This window comes from Scyliorhinus canicula, chromosome 13 (assembly GCF_902713615.1).
Source record: "Scyliorhinus canicula chromosome 13, sScyCan1.1, whole genome shotgun sequence".
NCBI classification, from domain to species: domain Eukaryota; kingdom Metazoa; phylum Chordata; class Chondrichthyes; order Carcharhiniformes; family Scyliorhinidae; genus Scyliorhinus; species Scyliorhinus canicula.
This window is the reverse complement of record NC_052158.1, coordinates 113,216,980-113,236,520: the sequence shown is the minus strand read 5'-3', so window position 1 is coordinate 113,236,520 and position 19,541 is coordinate 113,216,980.

The window sequence follows — 19,541 nt, the reverse complement described above, 5'->3', positions numbered from 1 at the left end:
GATCTTTGGACTGTGGGAGAAAACTGGAACACCTAGAGGAAACCCACGCAGACACAGGGAGAATGTGGAATCTCCACATTGACAGTCACTTACCCAAGGCCGGAATCGAACCAGGGTCCCTGGTGCTGTGGGGCAGCAGTGCTATCCACTGTGCCCTCTTTGCATCAGGAAAGATAACAACTTGTTTCAAACATCAGTCCAATATTTAAGCCGTGTGATCAATAGTAAGGGTTTACACAGGACACCGAAGAAGATAAAGGCTATCATGGTGACTTCACCACCAATGAAAGTAACACAGTCAAGGTTATTCCCAGGGTTAAGTAACTACAATGGGGAATTTGTCCTGCATCTAACAACCCTACTTAAACCATTACATACTTTGTTATGCGTGAAACAAGCATGGCAATGAACACCAGAATGCATAAAAGCATATCAGTCATCTAAAGAAGCACTGAAGAAGTCAGAATTGTTTGTACATTTCAACCCAATGTTACCATTACAATTTGCCTGTGATACTTCACCGAACAGTGTTGGAATGATGACGTCACACATACTACCTCCAGGGGAAGAAAGACCAATAGCTTTTGTGGTACTTACCTTAGCAAGTGCTGAATCAAACTATGCTCAGTTGGAGAAGGAGGTACTGAGTATTATTTCTGGTGTGAGAAAGTTTCACCAACCCCTATGTGGCCATCACTTAACTTTGTTGATGGATTACAAGCCCTTAACAGCTATTTTTGGGCCACATTCAGTTTTTTTTAATTCATTGACGGGAAGTGGGCATCGCAGGCTGTGCCAGCATTTATTGCTCATCCCTAATTGCCCTTGAGGGGGCAGTTAAGAGTCAACTACATTGCTGTGGGTCTGGAGTCACATGTAGGGCTGACCCGGTAAGGTTGGCAGATATCCTTCCCGAAAAGAAATTAGTGAACCACAAGGGTTTTTACGACAATCGACAGTGGTTTCATGGTCATCATTAGAGTTTAATTCCAGATATTTTATTGAGTTTAAATTCCATCACCTACCACGGCAGTATTTGAACCTCGGTCCCCAAATCATTATCCTGAGTCTCTGGATTACTAGTCTGGCGCCAATACCACTATGCCACCGCCTCTCCTAAATTATTGTTACACCACTGTCTCCCCTAAAGGTATTCCTTCATTGGCAGTAAGTAAACTCCAAAGATGGTCATTAGCATTAACTGCACATTCCTACAATATTGAATACTGTAGTCAGAGAGCCATGCCAATGCCGATGCATTGTAATGTTTGCCTTTGCCTGCTGGTCAGATACCGCCCAGTGGTGAAAACATCTTCTATTATGCACAGATAGAACATATTCCAGTGACTGCAGCTCATGTCTAACGACCCATGATGGGAAAGGTGCTGGAAATGGTATTGAAGGGGAGAATAGAGGAAACTATCCTGACTTGAAACCCAATGGGCGAAATTCTCCGCCCCCCACGACGGGTGGGAGAATAGCGGGAGGGCCTTCCCGACTTTTTTGACGCCCTCCCGCTATTCTCCCACCCCCCCGCCGAAATCCCGACACGAATCGCTGCCGCCGTTTTTTTACGGCCGGCAGCGATTCACAGCTGTTAGAAGGGCCGAAGTCCCAGCCCTTTACGACCTTTTTACGAACGGCAAACACACCGGGCGAAATTCTCCCAAAACGGGAGAAATCGTCAAACTGCCGTAAAACCCGGGCGGGTTTTACGGCATCGCGCCCCTTCCCGACGGGGGACCGATTCTGGTCCCCCGTCGGGGCTAGCAGCCCGACGTCGGAGGCTCCGACAAGTCGGGCTTAACGAAAATCGTTAAACCCGCTTTTCGGACTTAGCGCCGGCTGACGCGTCATATGACATCAGCCGCGCATGCGCAGGTGGGAAGACTCCACCCGAGCATGCGCGGGCGGCGTCATTGCGTTTTTGCGCGAAACCCGCGCATGCGCGGTCCGGGTTGCCCCTCAGCCGCCCCGCGTATTGATACTGCGGGGCGGCGGAAGGACAAATAGTGCGCGGGCATCGGGCCCGCTGCCCGCGATCGGTGCCCACCGATCGCGGGCCCATGGCACCCTTGGCACGGCCGTGGTACTGCCGTGCCAATCGGTGCCATGGTTATTTTTTTCCAGGTGGTCACGACGTTTTTACGAACGGCAGGACCAGGTGTGTTTGCCGTTCGTAAAAAGGTCGTAAAGGGCTGGGACTTTGGCCCTTCTAACAGCTGTGAATCGCTGCCGGCCGTAAAAAAACGGCGGCAGCGATTCGGGTCGGGATTTCGGCGGGGGGGGGGGGGGAGAATAGCGGGAGGGCGTCAAAAAAGTCGGGAAGGCCCTCCCGCTATTCTCCCACCCGTCGTGGGGGGGGGAGAATTTCGCCCACCTGGTCCTGCCGTTCGTAAAAACGTCGTGACTACCTGGAAAAAAATAACCATGGCACCGATTGGCGCGGCAGTACCACGGCCGTGCCAAGGGTGCCATGGGCCCGCGATCGGTGCCCACCGATCGCGGGCAGCGGGCCCGATGCCCGCGCACTATTTGTCCTTCCGCCGCCCCGCAGTATCAATACGCGGGGCGGCTGAGGGGCAACCCGGACCGCGCATGCGCGGGTTTCGCGCAAAAACGCAATGACGCCGCCCGCGCATGCTCGGGTGGAGTCTTCCCACCTGCGCATGCGCGGCTGATGTCATATGACGCGTCAGCCGGCGCTAAGTCCGAAAAGCGGGTTTAACGATTTTCGTTAAGCCCGACTTGTCGGAGCCTCCGACGTCGGGCTGCTAGCCCCGACGGGGGACCAGAATCGGTCCCCCGTCGGGAAGGGGCGCGATGCCGTAAAACCCGCCCGGGTTTTACGGCAGTTTGACGATTTCTCCCGTTTTGGGAGAATTTCGCCCAATATTCCCAAGAAACTCGAGTTGACAATATTAGGCATTTGCCTGTTGTGCGGATGAGAGTATTAATTCTTCCAAATTTGTGATACATAGTATTGGAATAACTATAGTTCAAATTAAGGAACTTGCACAGAGCTACTTTTGGTGACCTGGAATCGATGCCCTGATAGAGGTGAAAGAAGGACTGTTCTTGTCATGTGTGCAGGTAAGGAGCTCACCACCGTTGTTCCCATTGCATCCATGGGAGTGGCCTTGGCAACGTCTAGACATTGATTTTGCTGGTCCATACAAGGGGAACATGTTCATAGTCGTAGAAGACACACACTACAAGTGGCCTGAGGGTGGCCCTGCTGAAATCAACAAACCACTGAAAATCTCAATGAGATTGCAACCAGATTTGGGAAACCAGAACAAATTGTGGATGACACCGGTCCACAGTTTACAGCTCAGGAACCCGAGGATTATTTTGTGGTGAATGGTATACAACACATAAAACCAGTACCTTACCAGCCATCCATGAATGGTTTCGCTGACAGGTTTGTCAAGTCCTTGAAGCATGCATTGAAATTTTCCAAGGAACAAGGTTCATCACCGTCTAAACAGTTTCTCGGTAACGTTTTGCGACATCACACATATGATTACACAGAGTTCCCCAACTTTATTACTAATGAAGTAGAAGCTGAGAACTACATTTGATATACTCTTACCCCGACATCGAGTGACAGAGAATCCAGCCCCTTCTTTCCCGGTAAGACAGATGCAAAGTTCCAATTTATTACCTTAGCCATGCCCTTTGCCTCCATACATTAAGCTCATTCTTGGCCCTGAATCTGGTTTAGCTCACTGGGCTCAATCGCTGGCTTTTAAAGCAGACCAAGCAGTCCAGCAGCACGGATCGATTCCCGTACCAGCCTCCCCGGACAGGCGCCGGAATGTGGCGACTAGGGGCTTTTCACTGTAACTTCATTGAAGCCTACTCGTGACAATAAGCGATTTTCATTTCATTTCATTTCATTTCTTCTCCAATTACCACCCTTTTAACATTTATACGTGTATAGAAGTGTTCTCTCGCGTCTTGCTTTGCTTCTCTTCTTTCCTTTTGCACTTATCCTCGTAATTTTTTACATGTAGCCCGACTCTTGTATTATGGACCTGAAATCTGGCTTATGAACCCTTTTTCTGCTTCATCTTACTGTCATCTTTTGTCATCTTGGGAACAATAGCTTTGATATGAAAATGTACCTCAAATGTCTCCAAATAATTTCCTCTTTAAAGGCTGCCCACTGTTCTATTACAGTTTCCCTGACAATCTTTAATTTCAATTTACCTGCACCAGGTCCCTTCTCACTCCACTAAATTTGGCCCTCTTCCAATTAATTGTTTTTACTCTAGATTGCTGCTTGTCCTTTTCCATCGATAACATAAACCTGAGATCTAAACTTTTGGTGAACTTACCACAGCATCATTAAATCTGTGGAACTGCTCCAATTTCATAACAGTAAACATGAGTTTTCTTCTTTGGGATTTACTTTATATTTTCTAATATAATGTTCCGTAAAGTATATTAAATCTGTCCTATGCCAGTACATGTTTTCATACTTATAGCACAAAAGAAAAGTACCATCAATTAACTGCATGGGGTGAAACAAGATATTGAAAAGGTTCATGTTACACTGCTACTTTCATACCCCAGTGGCATATGCTTTGGCTTCACAGGCCAAAATGCCTAATTTTCACAATATCCAAACTTTCTACGTACATTATAATCAATTCAGGTAAGAGTAGTACAAGATGCTTCACTTTGTGCAAACAGAACTTACCTGGTGCTGTATCTGGTTGAATTTTCACCTAATGTCTGACCTATCTGAAACTCCAGCAAATGATAAATGAATGCATCCCAAAGTGAAAGAATTGCACTGTCTGGCTTTTGAGGACCCCTGCCAGAGCAGCTTCTCTGAGTTATTAAAGCGTGTTCTGAGGGTCAGGTTTGACCCAAATAATTTACATTGTTAACACTGGCATATCCTCTGAACTGCTGTAACGTGGTCTCATAATTATGTGCTGGAATGTTATATTTTACTAAATGACCCACATGCAATCTATCAGGTTAATAGTCCCCAATGAAGTTTGAAAACCAAAATAGATGCACAGACAGAGAGATTCACTTCTAGGCACCTCTGAGGCTTGCTAAGCTCCAGCAGCTTGTGTACAATTCTTCTTCTTGTCCTAATTCATTTAAAGTCATGAACAGTCAGACCACAAGTCTGGCGAGAAGAATTTTGTCATTGAATTCAGCCAACTTCTTCAAATGGGGCAACCATAGAAAAGGAATAGTTGCGTAGTAATGCTGTGACCCTCAGCGACATTATGTTAGGCAATGTCAAAGAATCAATTGAAATGGGAAATTTAACAATTATATTTAACAAGTCAATATGAAGACGAATTACATTAATTTGGTGGGATATTTTTCCTTTGAAGCTCCAAGTCTGTTTGTTTTTGTGTTTTTGGAGTTATTTATAGGCCATTCATATTTCTAAAATACCATCAGTAATTTTGGACATGTTTTAAAATATTTTAATAATTAGTATGAACTTGATTATTGTGTTGTTTATATCTTATATCTTACATATTTTGCTTGTGCTATTGTCACTAACTCACTCTCATGATCATTTTTGATCCATTCCAACATATTTAGTGTGTGATTTTCTACTTTTCATTCTTAGTTGCTTCTGAGAATCTGAGTATTAATCCCCTGTAAAATGTCTGTGAGCTTGATTTGAACCAGAAGTTGATTTATTTCTTGGAGAACCTAATCAATGGTGCAAGCAAAAAGGCTCTATGCTATTTACAACCAGAGGTTAGAATCAGCCTGGTTAAATTTTTCTAGAAAATAACAATTATATTGAACCGGGGGGAATTTTAGAATCTCTGGTCAATGTACTCAGTAGCAAGTATCAAGTGGTCATATTGTTTGTAAACAGGGGCTTATATACTCAGACCATTTCCAGTTCTTTTTATGGGCTGAGGAATGGCTAAACTACCCTCATACTTTGTGGTATATTTTTCATTCACTGCTGTAAGTGTTAAAAAAAAAATGGTCTTGGAGTGTGCTAACCATAAATCACACTTTTCAGCAAGTGGCTAACAGATGTAAAAATTGTGAGGTTATGCTCATTTAGGCCCCTACACAAATATTTTTTGAAACATGCTTTACTATCTTCAAGTTCTGTCAGTCATCTGTAAATTATCGATGAGCAAAAGTTTGAAATGTCATGCCGCTTTTGATGTTTTGCGCAAATCATATTTGTGTAGATGTCTGACTTCAGCAAAAGCTAATGGTAAACTTCCTGCACCATGACTAGTGGATAGAAAGAAGGTCAATGAGTATCGCCTTGAAAGGTAGAAGAAATTAATGGTCTGAATGTTGCATTTGTCATGATGGTTTGCTACAACCACTATTTTTTAGAAATGTTATTAACCAGGCTTATTCTAACCTCTGGTTGCAGATAAACTTGGGAACTTCCTGCCTCTGTCATTGATTATATTTCCCAAGGATTAAAGGGACTTCTGGTTCAAATCAGAGTAATATACACTTTGCAGGAGATTAATACTAAAATTCCCAGCGATCGCTATCATTACTGAATGCAACTGTTGACTTTTACTCATGCACGGTTAAATCTGGAAATCCAGAAGCTGATGTCAATGACTCCCTACTCTTCCGTAGCACACACTGCGGAAGCCCCCATAGATTGAAATCTTTAGCAATCAGTGACTGACAAGAATTTCCCCTTTTAAACTGTAATATTATTAACAAACGAGGTGTAACTGGGTTTTTAACAGCATACTACTGTAATTCATAACTACTGTTCAACAACTTTTCTCGAAAACCAATGTTGTTGCTCGTGTAATGTCAACTTTCCCTTGCTTATAATTACATAGCTGTTTATTATAAAAATTATTCCAGTTAAAGATTGTTCATGACATTTCAATTTCAAGGGCCAATTTCCAGCTCGCGTTTGCCATCAAAGAAAATGGCGGCGTGGGTGGAAAGTCCAGAGAAATCGCGTTTACTGATTGTCCACGTCCTTTGCCGGTGATGTCACGAGGTTCACGCCCACAAAGATCGGGAACCTAATTGTAATGGATTTGAATAAATTTCAATATCATTATCCAGCCTCCCACTCCCACCCACCACATAATTTCTCCCTCACTGCATATTCAAACCTTGCCGAGGTTTGCAACAGCTTTTTAAAAACAAGATTCAGTCGAAGGGATCTGTCCCGGGCGCAAGTATAGCCCCGTGGGGAAGGGGAACATGTGCAGATACCTGGTAGTGCCCGTTGGCATTGCCCCAGCACAGGTTAGCACTGCCAGGTGAACAATGTATGAACCTGGCAGTGCCAAACTGTGCCATGGGCAGTGTGAGGGGCAGTGCCAGAGGATGGCTCTCATGGGAACCCCTTTAGGAGTTTCAGTTATTTGTAGTGGGGGGGAGAGCAGGCAGTGACGGGGGACATCAGGTCAGGGGGGTGTTGGCATTGAGTGGGGGGAATGCTTCCACAGTAGTGGGGGGTGGGAACTCCCGATGATTGTGTGGGGGGGGGGGGGGGGGGGGGGGGAGGAGCCCCCAAAGATTGTTGATGGGGAGTAGCCCCAAATGATTGTCCTGGGTGCGGGGGAGTCCCCATACCTTCGCAATGCTGGGGTGAGTTCCACTTCAGCGCTGACCATTGGCCCTTTAAAGATAGCACCTGAACTCTCTGGAGCCAGGCCACCAGCACTATCTGGCCTTACCCTGCCAGAGTAATGACGTAAACCCCGTCCATTCATTATTGTTTCTAAGAGGCTTAAGATCTGGAGAGATAATTGGTCAATGCGGCTGGTTTTCACTCTGAGCCAGACACTTTGAAAGAATATGGTAAGATTCTCTCCCAGTGTGTGTGCCATAATCTTTATTGATGTGGAGATGCCGACGTTGGACTGGGGTGAGCACAGTAAGAAGTCTTACAACACCAGGTTAAAGTCCAACAGGTTTGTTTCAAACATGAGCTTTCGGAGCACTGCTCCTTCCTCAGGTGAATGAAGAGATATGTTCCAGAAACATATATATAGACAAAGTCAAAGATGCCAGACAAAGCTTGGAATGCGAGCATTTGCAGGTAATCAAATCTTTACAGATCCAGAGATAGGGGTAATCCCAGGTTAATGTAGTGTGAATTGTCTCAAGCCAGGACAGTTGGTAGGATTTTGCAAGTCCAGGCCAGATGGTGGGGGATGAATGTAATGCAACATGAAACCAAGATCCCGGTTGAGTCCGCACTCATGTGTGCGGAACTTGGCTATAAGTTTCTGCTCGGCAATTCTGCATTGTCGCGTGTCCTGAAGGAAGGACAGGAAGTTAAGAACAGGCGGAGAGGTGACTGTTAATTAATGATGGTATTTAAATAAGAAAAATGTTATCAAAGTGAGCATTGGTCCAATAGAAAGTGTATCTGGGGAATTGATAATGGAAAGCAGGGCTACGGCAGATGAATTAAACAGGTATTTTGCACTGGGAGCACTGGTTAGTTCTGGGTCTGCAGGCATTCCTCAATAACATTTTTGAATAGAGCTGAATGAGAAGGTAAATTTGGATCTACTGCCAAGATTAATTTGGCAAGCCCCAGTGAGAGACAGTGATGGATTGGGTTTGGAGGGGCAATGGAGGGGAACAGTGTTACTCTGGATGGGGAATACTGTGGCAGGGGGCTCCATTGGTCGCAAGGTATCCGAATTGGAGGTAACATGCCCCATCTAAGCCCATACTAGCAGCAGTGGGAAGAGGCCCTTAATGGGCCATTAAATGGCCACTTAAGGTTCCCAATTGGGCTAAGGGAGGGCAAGCCACCAATGCCTTCCTTGTCACCGGTAAATTACTAATGGAGGTGGATAGGTGATGCGCACAGAAACGCTGCCATTGCGCCTGATTTTATGCCCCCTTCTGTTTTTTTATTAGAGGGGGGAATTTTCCAGCTAATCCTTGATGCTGTGTTGATACAATGGGAAATCTCATTGACAGCAGTGAGTCCAGAAGATCCCACCATTGGCCAACAACGGGACCTCGAGAAACACGTTGCGCGGAGGACGAAAAATACCCCACCGCCCGGTCTCCAGCTTTTCTTGCTTCACTGAGTGAGGATCATATATCAAATATTTTGGGCCGGATTTTCACCAACAAGGCAGGAAGCGTGAGTCAGGAATTTTTCAAATTTTCACATACCTGTCTCCCTATAAATTGCACAAATACATTTATTGTTTCTCTTGGGAGGTCGAAGCAGGATGGAGTCAGGCCTGCTGATTTCAGAAGCAGTTCAGATGTGAGCATGGAGACAGGTGAGTGCTGAGGTGGACTGATTAGAAGGCCTGTGGAACTTTGTCCCCATTATATTCAAGGCTATTTGGTCTACGAGCCCGCACCAACACACCCCCCACCCTGCCCCTCCAGTTTCTATTGGACCAATGCTCACTTTGATAACACTTTTTTTATTTAAGTACCATCATTAATTAACAGTCACCTCTCCGCCTGTTCTTAACTTCCTGTCCTTCCTTCAGGACACGCGGCAACGCAAAATTGCCGAGCAGAAACTTATAGCCAAGTTCCGCACGTATGAGTGCGGACTCAACCGGGATCTTGGATTCATGTCGCATTACATTCACCCCCCACCATCTGGCCTGGACTTGCAAAATCCTACCAACTGTCCTGGCTTGAGACAATTCACACTCTTTAACCTGGGATTACCCCATCTCTGGATCTGTAAAGATTTGATTACCCGCAAATGCTCACATTCCAAGCTTTGTCTGGCATCTTTGACTTTGTCTATATATATGTTTCTGGAACATACCTCTCCATTCACCTGAGGAAGGAGCAGTGCTCCAAAAGCTCGTGTTTGAAACAAACCTGTTGGACTTTAACCTGGTGTTGTAAGACTTCTTACTATAATCTGTATTGTGCTCTCTGTCTCATTTCTAACAATGGAAGGATAATCAGTGCATTTTACTTTCTAGTTTTCTCTCTGTGAGAATTCTGCAAATTGATTGGCTTCTTGCCGTCCCTGATGACATCACTAGTGCTGAATGATTGGAGATTTCCTTGACCATCCAGCAGGGGGCAGAAGAGCAGAGCTTCTGATTGGCTGTTCCGGGGAGATTTGCATACGTGCAGTGCGGTCAGCGTAAGTTGAAGGTGCACCTGCATCAGTGACCCGAGGAGTTCGACGGAAGTCAAGCATCCAGCAGGGGGCAGCAGAGCAGAGCTTCTGATTGACTGTTCCGGGGAGATTTGCATACGTGCAGTGCTGTCAGCGTAAGTTGAAGGTGGTTTGTGAAGGGGCTGTTCTCGAGTGAAAGCTTTACCCGAAACACTACTTACGTAGTGTCTCCCACCCATCCTCCTCCTCTAACCAAAAAAAAAGTTCTGTCCGTTGGATTGTTAAACTAACAAATTTATTATTTTTATTTTTCAGTAGTTGGGAAGTTAGTTCAGTGGGAATGGAGGCTAGGGCAGTTGAATGTTCCTCCTGCAGAATGTGGGAGGAAAGGGTCACCTCTAGTGTCCCTTCTGACTACATCTGCGGGAAGTGCACCCAACTCCAGCTCCTCGAGAGCCGCGTTAGGGACCTGGAGCTGGAGCTGGATGAACTTCGGATCATTCGGGAGGCGGAGGAGGTTATTGAGAGGAGTTATAGGGAGGTAGTCACACCTCAGGTAAAAGAAGAAGGTAGATGGGTTACCGTCAGGGGAGGGAGAGGGAACTGGCAGGCAGTGCAGGGATCCCCTGTGGTCGTTCCCCTCTATAACAAGTATACCGTTTTGGATACTGTTGCGGGGGACGACTTACCAGGGGTAAGCAATAGGGCACAGGTCTCTGGCACAGAGTCTGTCCCTGTTGCTCAGAAGGGAAGGGAGAAGAGGAACAGAGCACTTGTCATTGGGGACTCCACAGTTAGAGGAACAGACAGGAGGTTCTGTGGGAACGAAAGAGACTCACGGTTGGTGTGTTGCCTCCCAGGTGCCAGGGTTCGTGATGTCTCTGATCGTGTTTTTGGGATCCTTAAGGGGGAGGGGGAGCAGCCCCAAGTCGTGGTCCACATAGGTACCAACGACATAGGTAGGAAGAGAGATGGGGATTTGAGACAGAAATTCAGGGAGCTAGGGTGGAAGCTGAGAGCTAGAACAAACAGAGTTGTTATCTCTGGGTTGTTACCCGTGCCACGTGCTAGCGAAGTGAGAAATAAGGAGAGAGAGGAGTTAAACACGTGGCTACAGGGATGGTGCAGGAGGGAGGGTTTTGGTTTTCTGGATAATTGGGGCTCATTCTGGGGTAGGTGGGACCTCTACAAACAGGATGGTCTTCACCTGAACCAGAGGGGTACCAATATCCTGGGGGGGAGATTTGCTAGTGCTCTTCGGGGGGGTTTAAACTAATTCAGCAGGGGTATGGGAACCTAAATTGTAGTCCCAGTGTACAGGATGTTGAGAGTAGTGAGGTCAGGGATAGGGTTAAAAGTTCGAAAGAGGGCACCGGCAAGCAGGACGCTGGTTTGAAGTGTGTCTACTTCAACGCCAGGAGCATCCGGAATAAGGTGGGTGAGCTTGCAGCATGGGTTGGTACCTGGGATCTCGATGTTGTGGTGATTTCGGAGACATGGGTAGAGCAGGGACAGGAATGGTTGTTGCAGGTTCCAGGATTTAGATGTTTCTGTAAGAACAGAGAAGATGGTAATAGAGGGGGGGGTGTGGCATTGTTAATCAAGGAAAGTATTACGGCGGTAGAAAGGACGCTTGAGGACTCGTCTACTGAGGTAGTATGGGCCGAGGTTAGGAACAGTAGTGGGGAGGTCACCCTGTTGGGAGTTGTCTATAGACCTCCGAATAGTTCCAGAGATGTAGAGGAAAGGATTGCAAAGATGATTCTCGACAGGAGCGAGAGTAACAGGGTAGTTGTTATGGGGGACTTTAACTTTCCAAATATTGACTGGAAATACTATAGTTCGAGTACTATAGATGGGTCAGTTTTTGTGCAGTGTGTGCAGGAGGGTTTTCTGACACAGTATGTAGACAGGCCAACAAGGGGCGAGGCCACATTGGATTTGGTACTGGGTAATGAACCCGGTCAGGTGTTAGATTTAGATGTAGGTGAGCACTTTGGTGATAGTGATCACAACTCGGTTATGTTTACTTTAGCAATGGGCATGGATAGGTATATACCGCAAGGCAAGAATTATAGCTGGGGGAAAGGCAATTATGATGCTATTCGGCAAGATTTAGGATGTATAGGATGGGGAAGGAAACTGCAGGGGATGGGTACAATCGAAATGTGGAGCTACTGCGTGTCCTTGATAAGTATGTACCTGTCAGGCAGGGAGGAAGTTGTCGAGCAAGGGAACCGCGGTTTACTAAGGAAGTTGAAGCACTTGTCAAGAGGAAGAAGAAGGCTTATGTTAGGATGAGACATGAAGGCTCAGTTAGGGCACTTGAGAGTTACAAGTTAGCCAGGAAGGACCTAAAGGGAGAGTTAAGAAGAGCGAGGAGAGGACACGAAAAGTCGTTGGCGGATAGGATCAAGGAAAACCCTAAGGCTTTCTATAGGTATATCAGGAACAAAAGAAGAGTAAGATTAGGGCCAATCAAGGATAGTAGTGGAAAGTTGTGTGTGGAATCAGAGGAGATAGGGGAAGCGTTAAATGGATATTTTTCGTCAGTGTTTACACTGGAGAAAGACAATGTTGTCGAGGAGAATACTCGGGTTCAGTCGACCAGGCTAGATGGAATTGAGGTTCACAAGGAGGAGGTGTTAGCAATTTTGGAAAATGTCAAAATAGATAAGTCCCCTGGGCCAGATGGGATTTATCCTAGGATTCTCTGGGAAGCCAGGGAGGAGATTGCAGAGCCTTTGTCCTTGATCTTTATGTCGTCTTTGTCGACAGGAATAGTGCCGGAAGACTGGAGGATAGCAAATGTTGTCCCCTTGTTCAAGAAGGGGAGTAGAGACAACCCTGGTAATTATAGACCTGTGAGCCTTACTTCGGTTGTGGGTAAAATGTTGGAAAAGGTTATAAGAGATAGGGTTTATGATCATCTTGAAAAGAACAAGTTGATTAGTGATAGTCAACACGGTTTTGTGAAGGGTAGGTCATGCCTCACAAACCTTATTGAGTTTTTTAAGAAGGTGACCAAACAGGTGGATCAGGGTAAAGCTGTTGATGTGGTGTATATGGATTTCAGTAAGGCGTTTGATCAGGTTCCCCACTGTAGGCTATTGCAGAAAATAAGGAAGTATGGAATTGAAGGTGATTTAGCGGTTTGGATCAGTAATTGGCTCGCTGAAAGAAGACAGAGGGTGGTGGTTGATGGCAAATGTTCATCCTGGAGTTCAGTTACTAGTGGTGTACCGCAAGGATCTGTTTTGGGGCCACTGCTGTTTGTCATTTTTATAAATGACCTGGAAGAGGGTGTAGAAGGATGGGTTAGTAAATTTGCAGATGACACGAAGGTCGGTGGAGTTGTGGATAGTGCTGAAGGATGTTATCGGATACAGAGGGACATAGATAAGCTGCAGAGCTGGGCTGAGAGGTGGCAGATGGAGTTTAATGCGGAAAATTGTGAAGTGGTTCACTTTGGAAGGAGTAACAGGAATGCAGAGTACTGGGCTAATGGCAAGATTCTTGGTAGTGTAGATGAACAGAGATATCTCGGCATCCAGGTACATAAATCCCTGAAAGTTGCCACCCAGGTTAATAGGGCTGTTAAGAAGGCATATGGTGTGCTAGCCTTTATAAGCAGGGGGATTGAGTTTCGGAACCACAAGGTCATGCTGCAGCTGTACATAACTCTGGTGCGGCCGCACCTGGAGTACTGCGTGCAGTTCTGGTCACCACATTATAGGAAGGATGTGGAAGCTTTGGAAAGGGTTCAGAGGAGATTTACTAGGATGTTGCCTGGTATGGAGGGAAGGTCTTACGAGGAAAGGCTCAGGGACTTGAGGTTGTTTTCGTTAGAGAGGAGAAGGCTGAGAGGTGACTTAATAGAGACATATAAGATTGTCAGAGGGTTAGATAGGGTGGACAATGAGAGTCTTTTTCCTCGGATGGTGATGACCAACACGAGGGGACATAGCTTTAAATTGAGGGGTGATAGATATAGGACAGATGTCAGAGGCAGTTTCTTTACTCAGAGAGTAGTAGGGGTGTGGAACGCCCTGCCTGCAACAGTAATAGACTCGCCAACTTTAAGGGCATTTAAGTGGTCACTGGATAGACATATGGATGAAAATGGATTAGTGTAGGTCAGATAGGCTTCAGATGGTTTCACAGGTCGGCGCAACATCGAGGGCCGAAGGGCCCATACTGCGCTGTAGTGTTCTATGTACTATGTTCTATGACCTGGTGACAAATTGAAACTAACTACGGGAATGATAAAATCCGCTCTATAATATAAACAATTTTACTCCACACTGAGTAAAATAAGAAACAAAGTTTTATTTACACAAATGATATGTACACTAGTCAATGGATCCCTACCAGGTTTCTTTCTGGTTGGTACTGGCTCACCTTTTACTCATGGGTTAATTGGGACATTCCAACCGTAGCGAGGGAGCTTGTACTCTGCAAGGAGCACGGGGAAGACAAGCATTCCCACCCCGTAGGTTCTGTGTGGGATATTACACACTAGATCACTTAATAGATAGTTTACTTTGAGATCAGGGGGAAATTACCTTCACTTTGCTGCTGACAGCATCTGGGCATTGATGATTTTGCTCATCCTATTGTACATTCGTACCTCGTATAAAAGAGCTATAGTGGTAAGTGGCACTTGATCATAGTATCCTGTCACCATCCATGTAAAAGACAACGACAGCAGCAATGCAGCAAGTTTATAGCAAAAATAGATGTGCATGGTGTGGTGAATTATATACCTAGTAATTCACACTGTGTTGTATTACATGTATTGTGTCCTCGTGGGCTCTGTATACGAGCCGTTGCGTGGCTCTGCCCATAGGGGGAGATGAGGAGTTTGTACTGGGCTCCACCCTTGGCTCTGTCAATGGCTCCGCCCACTAACCGGAAGTATAAAGCTCTGCAGCCGTAAGCCTGCTCTCAGTTCCTCTGGTCGCAGGCTGGCTTAGTTGTAAGACTATTAAAACCACGGTTTACTTCAATCATGTGTCTTGCGAATTGATGGTCTCATCACATGGTCTGCCTGCTGCAGCTATATTGTTCTCTCATCCAGTTTTATCAACTCAAATAAGAGAAATAGCTGCCTTGTAAATTAAATATTTTGTATTATTACTGTCATCATGTTTTCAGAAGGTAGTTTAATGAATGGCTTATGATTGAAAAAAATTGAACTTGTTGCAAATAAAAGTGACTGCGCAAGGGAAATTGTTGCCAGATATGTCAACTCCACCAAGCGAACTTCAAAGACAACTTCACAGCATGCTGCTGTGAAGATGTATAACCTGTCCTAGTTTGTATCAATAGGTTATATAACAGAAATCTGTTGGAAACTTCTCTGAAATGACACAGGGTGGGACCACGTCTGAAATATCAAATCATGAAAACAGTTATAAATCAGACTTACTCATTTATGTGCATCATGTTTTAATTTTATTTCTTTATATATTCATTCATTTCCGCATGGATAAAGTGTAAAAACGAATTATTATCTAAGATTGTAATTAAATGTCAAAACTATAGGGTGGAGTCATTTGAATGACCTGTGAAATAATCATGCTTAATATAGATCTTCAAATTTAATATTTTTTTCATTTAAATTTTTTTTTAAAGTACCCAATATTTTTTACCAATGAAGGGCAATTTAGTGTGGCCAATCCACCTACCCTGGACATCTTTGGGTTGTGGGGGTGAAACCCACGCAGTCAAGGGCAGAAAGTGCAAACTCCACACGGACAGTGACCCAGGGCCAGGATCGAACCCGGATCCTCAGCGCCGTAGGCAGCAGTGCTAACCACTCTGCCACCGTGCAGCCCAAAATTGAATGTTTTAACAATTGTTCTCAAGTTGATTACTCTGAAAATGGAGGCAATCAGTTTACAATTTTGTAGCAGGGTTGAGCTAATTTAGCTCTCTATATTAGGTAAATAGAAAGAATTAACTTTCACTGTTTCAAAATCTATAGAGGTCACAGTTGTCACAAATGCCACTGGATAAGCTAAGTTATAATCCAGCATCTTCCAAAGTTATTTCTTCTTTTGTTGGTGAGCAACACCAGGGTGAGGCTTGGATCTACCATTGTGACCTTGCCTGAAGCTTGAGCCATTTGCTGGCCTAGAGAGAGCAGTGTCCCAGCAGGATTGTGTAAATGGCATGCCACAGCCACAGAGGACAGCTCACTCCTCAGTGGTACTGCTGAAAAACTGCAAAGGTGGCCATAGATTTAATGGGAATGAAGAGCAGGGCTCCTCCACCAACCGCCGCCCCCCCCCCCCCCTCCCCCAAATAACGGGGAACAGTTTCCTTTTAGGCCTTAGTGATGGGTGGGAATTGAAATTGGACAGCGACAAAGTGGTATGCTGAATCATCCAATTTGACATCACTTTTCTGACAGACTTTGGGGAGAATAATGGAGGAAACACCTGTGAAGTGTGTCTTGATTCCACTGTTTGGCTATGAGCTCCCTGGTGGCTTAATTAAGCATTGTATATCAATGAAGCTTGGATCTTACTTTGTTAACAATCGAATGGCCCCTCCTGGATGCTGCATGCATGTCATTATGAGTTGAATTCAAGAGTGGGTGTGGCAGATGTGTTTCTATTGTTAAACAGCTTGACAGTACTTACTACTTAAGGTGACACTTGAAGAATGGCCAATCGGATATCAGAAGACGCTTGATGCCCTCTGGAAATTTGCTCCAGAGGGAATATGTAAATAAGACACAAAGAAAAATGATAAGCAGGAAAACAGGCAAAATGTGATTTTTGGATATGGCAAGTATAACAGTGCCAGAGAGGAATAGGTGTGACCTCCAGTGCTGATCTTGCGGGGCCAGACGGGATTTGTCAAGGACCAACAGTTGTCATCCAACGTTAGGAGGCTTTTGAACATGGTCGGGTCGTCCTCTTTGAAGCAGGTGCCGGAGTTAATCACCTCCATTGATGCTCTTCAAGGTCGTGGGACTATTGGGGCTTGGTTCTGTCATAATATCCACTCATGTATATCGTGAGATGCAGACAGGCAGTGATTGACACACAGGATAACCAATGAACACACACAACACAGATTAACCAATCACCAGACAGGACACCACCACTATAAAGTCCACAGGGCATTAAGGCTCTCCCTCTCTCACAGGACATGGCTAAGGAGATAGTCACAGTGCACAAGCCAGTGAACTTCATCACCATGTGATAGAGAGCTAGTCTGGTCAAGCCAGTAGGAGGTTATCAGTTAGGTTAATATAGTGTCAACCCACAGCAGATTATGTACAGCAATCAGCAGGTTCAATAAAACAGTGTTGGACCATCTTCTGTGTCAGAAGCCTGTTTCTCGTTTCACTGCATCCAGTTGCAGTCGATGTTAGACCAACACAGATAACACATTATGGTACCAGAGAGCTATTAACTCTACCGAACCTACCTCGAGTGAATCTGCAACGACAAGCACGCAGCCATTCAGCGGCATGGAAAAGATCCAACCTCCTCCGCAACTCCGGATCTCCGGATCTCCGGCAACCTCAGCGCCAACTGGAAAGTCTTCAAACAGAAGTTCCTCCTGTATATCGATGCCCGAAAAATCGCGCTGTTCCTGTCGATTGTGGGGGACCACGCCATCCACATCTATAACTCGCTCACGTTTGCCGATGGCGAAGACAAGACGAAGTTCAAGACGGTTCTGCTGAAATTAGACAACCACTGCGACATTGAGGTGAATGAGAGCTTTGAACGGTACATCTTCCAACAGAAGCTTCAGGGTAAGGATGAACCTTTTCAGTCCTTCTTGACCCATCTCCGCATCCTAGCGCAGTCATGCAATTATGCCTCGACAACTGATTCCATGATTCGGGATCAGATAGTTTTCGGGGTCCAGTCTGACTCCCTGTGGGAGCAGCTCCTCAAAATCAAACAGTTGCCATCTCCGTCATCATCGAAACGTGCGTTGTCCATGAGCATACCAGGAATCGTTACTACTGCATCAGGGAAGCAGAAAATGCAAAACTAGTCTCCCACGAGGCAGAGAGGGTGCAGGCCATAGTAAAAATGCAAGGCCTGAGCAGCGAGGAGAGTGGCCGTTTTGCGCGCTTTTCCTGGGTCCCTACGCATGTGCGCCACGACCGGGTGGACGAAAAGTCGAAGACCCCGATGTGCATCTGCGAAAGTCGGCCGACCGCATTGCGCATGCGCGATGGCGCACAGAACGCGCTGACGTCAGCGTCATGACGTGTCCAAAGTGTGGATCCGCCCATTTAAAGCGGCAATGTCCAGCCAAGGGAAGGCGATGTCTACAGTGTGGAAAGCCTGTGCATTATGCAGCCTTATGCAGGTCCGCTCCACCGACGAACAGCCAGCGATCCCAGCTGCAGTGCAGACGTGTCCGCTGCGTACAACAAGGCATGCAGGATTCAGATCCCGACAGCCCAACGGACCCCGATGCTGACTGCCTCGAGTCTCCATATCGGGCGGGCATAATCACCACGTGCGAGCTGGTCTCAACCGTGCCTGCAAACCGTCTTTCAATCCTCAGTGTGGATCCTGACGACGAGTGGTGTGCTGTCATCATGGTTAACCAGTCTCGCATCCGATTTAAATTGGACACTGGCGCATCTGCAAACCTCATATCACAGTCGGACCTCGACAGCATCCGAGACCAACCTAGCATTCTTCCACCAGCTTGCCAGCTCCTTGACTACAATGGCAATGCCATAGCTGCCTGTGGATCGTATCTCACAAGGCAATCGAAGCGACGTTATGATTCGAGATCGTCTGGCCTGACAAGGCATCCCTGCTCGGTGCTCCCGCATGCAAACTCCTAAATCTGGTCCAGTACGTCCATGCCATGTCCTCAACACCGGCGAGTGCCTCGCCCAATGTCAATCTCTGAGATAGAAGACATTCTCAAGCAATACCACAACGTGTTTGATGGAATGGGCACGCTCCCGTATCGTTGCAAGATATTGCTCAAACTGAATGCCATCCCAGTCAACCATGCACCACGCCGGGTGCAGGCTCTTCTCAAGGCTCGTCTGAAAATGCAGCTACGAGAGCTCCAAGACCAGGGTATCATCTCAAAGTCACGGAACCAACAGACTGGGTCAGCTCCATGGTCTGCGTCAAGAAGCCCTCTGGTGAACTCCGCATTTGCATTGATCCCAAAGACCTGAATCACAACATCATGTGAGAGCAATACCCGATTCCAGTTAAGCTGTGAGATGGCTCATGCCAAATTCTTTACCAAGCTGGATGCCTGCAGATACAGGTGGACGAGTCCCGTCGGAAGCTGTGCACGTTTAGCACTACGTTCGGCAGGTATTGCCACAACCGCATGCCTTTTGGTATCATAGCAGCTTCAGATGTGTTGCATCACATCATGGAGCAAATGATGGAGTGCATCGAGGGGGTGCAAGTCTATGTGGACGACGTGAACATCTGGTCCGCGACGC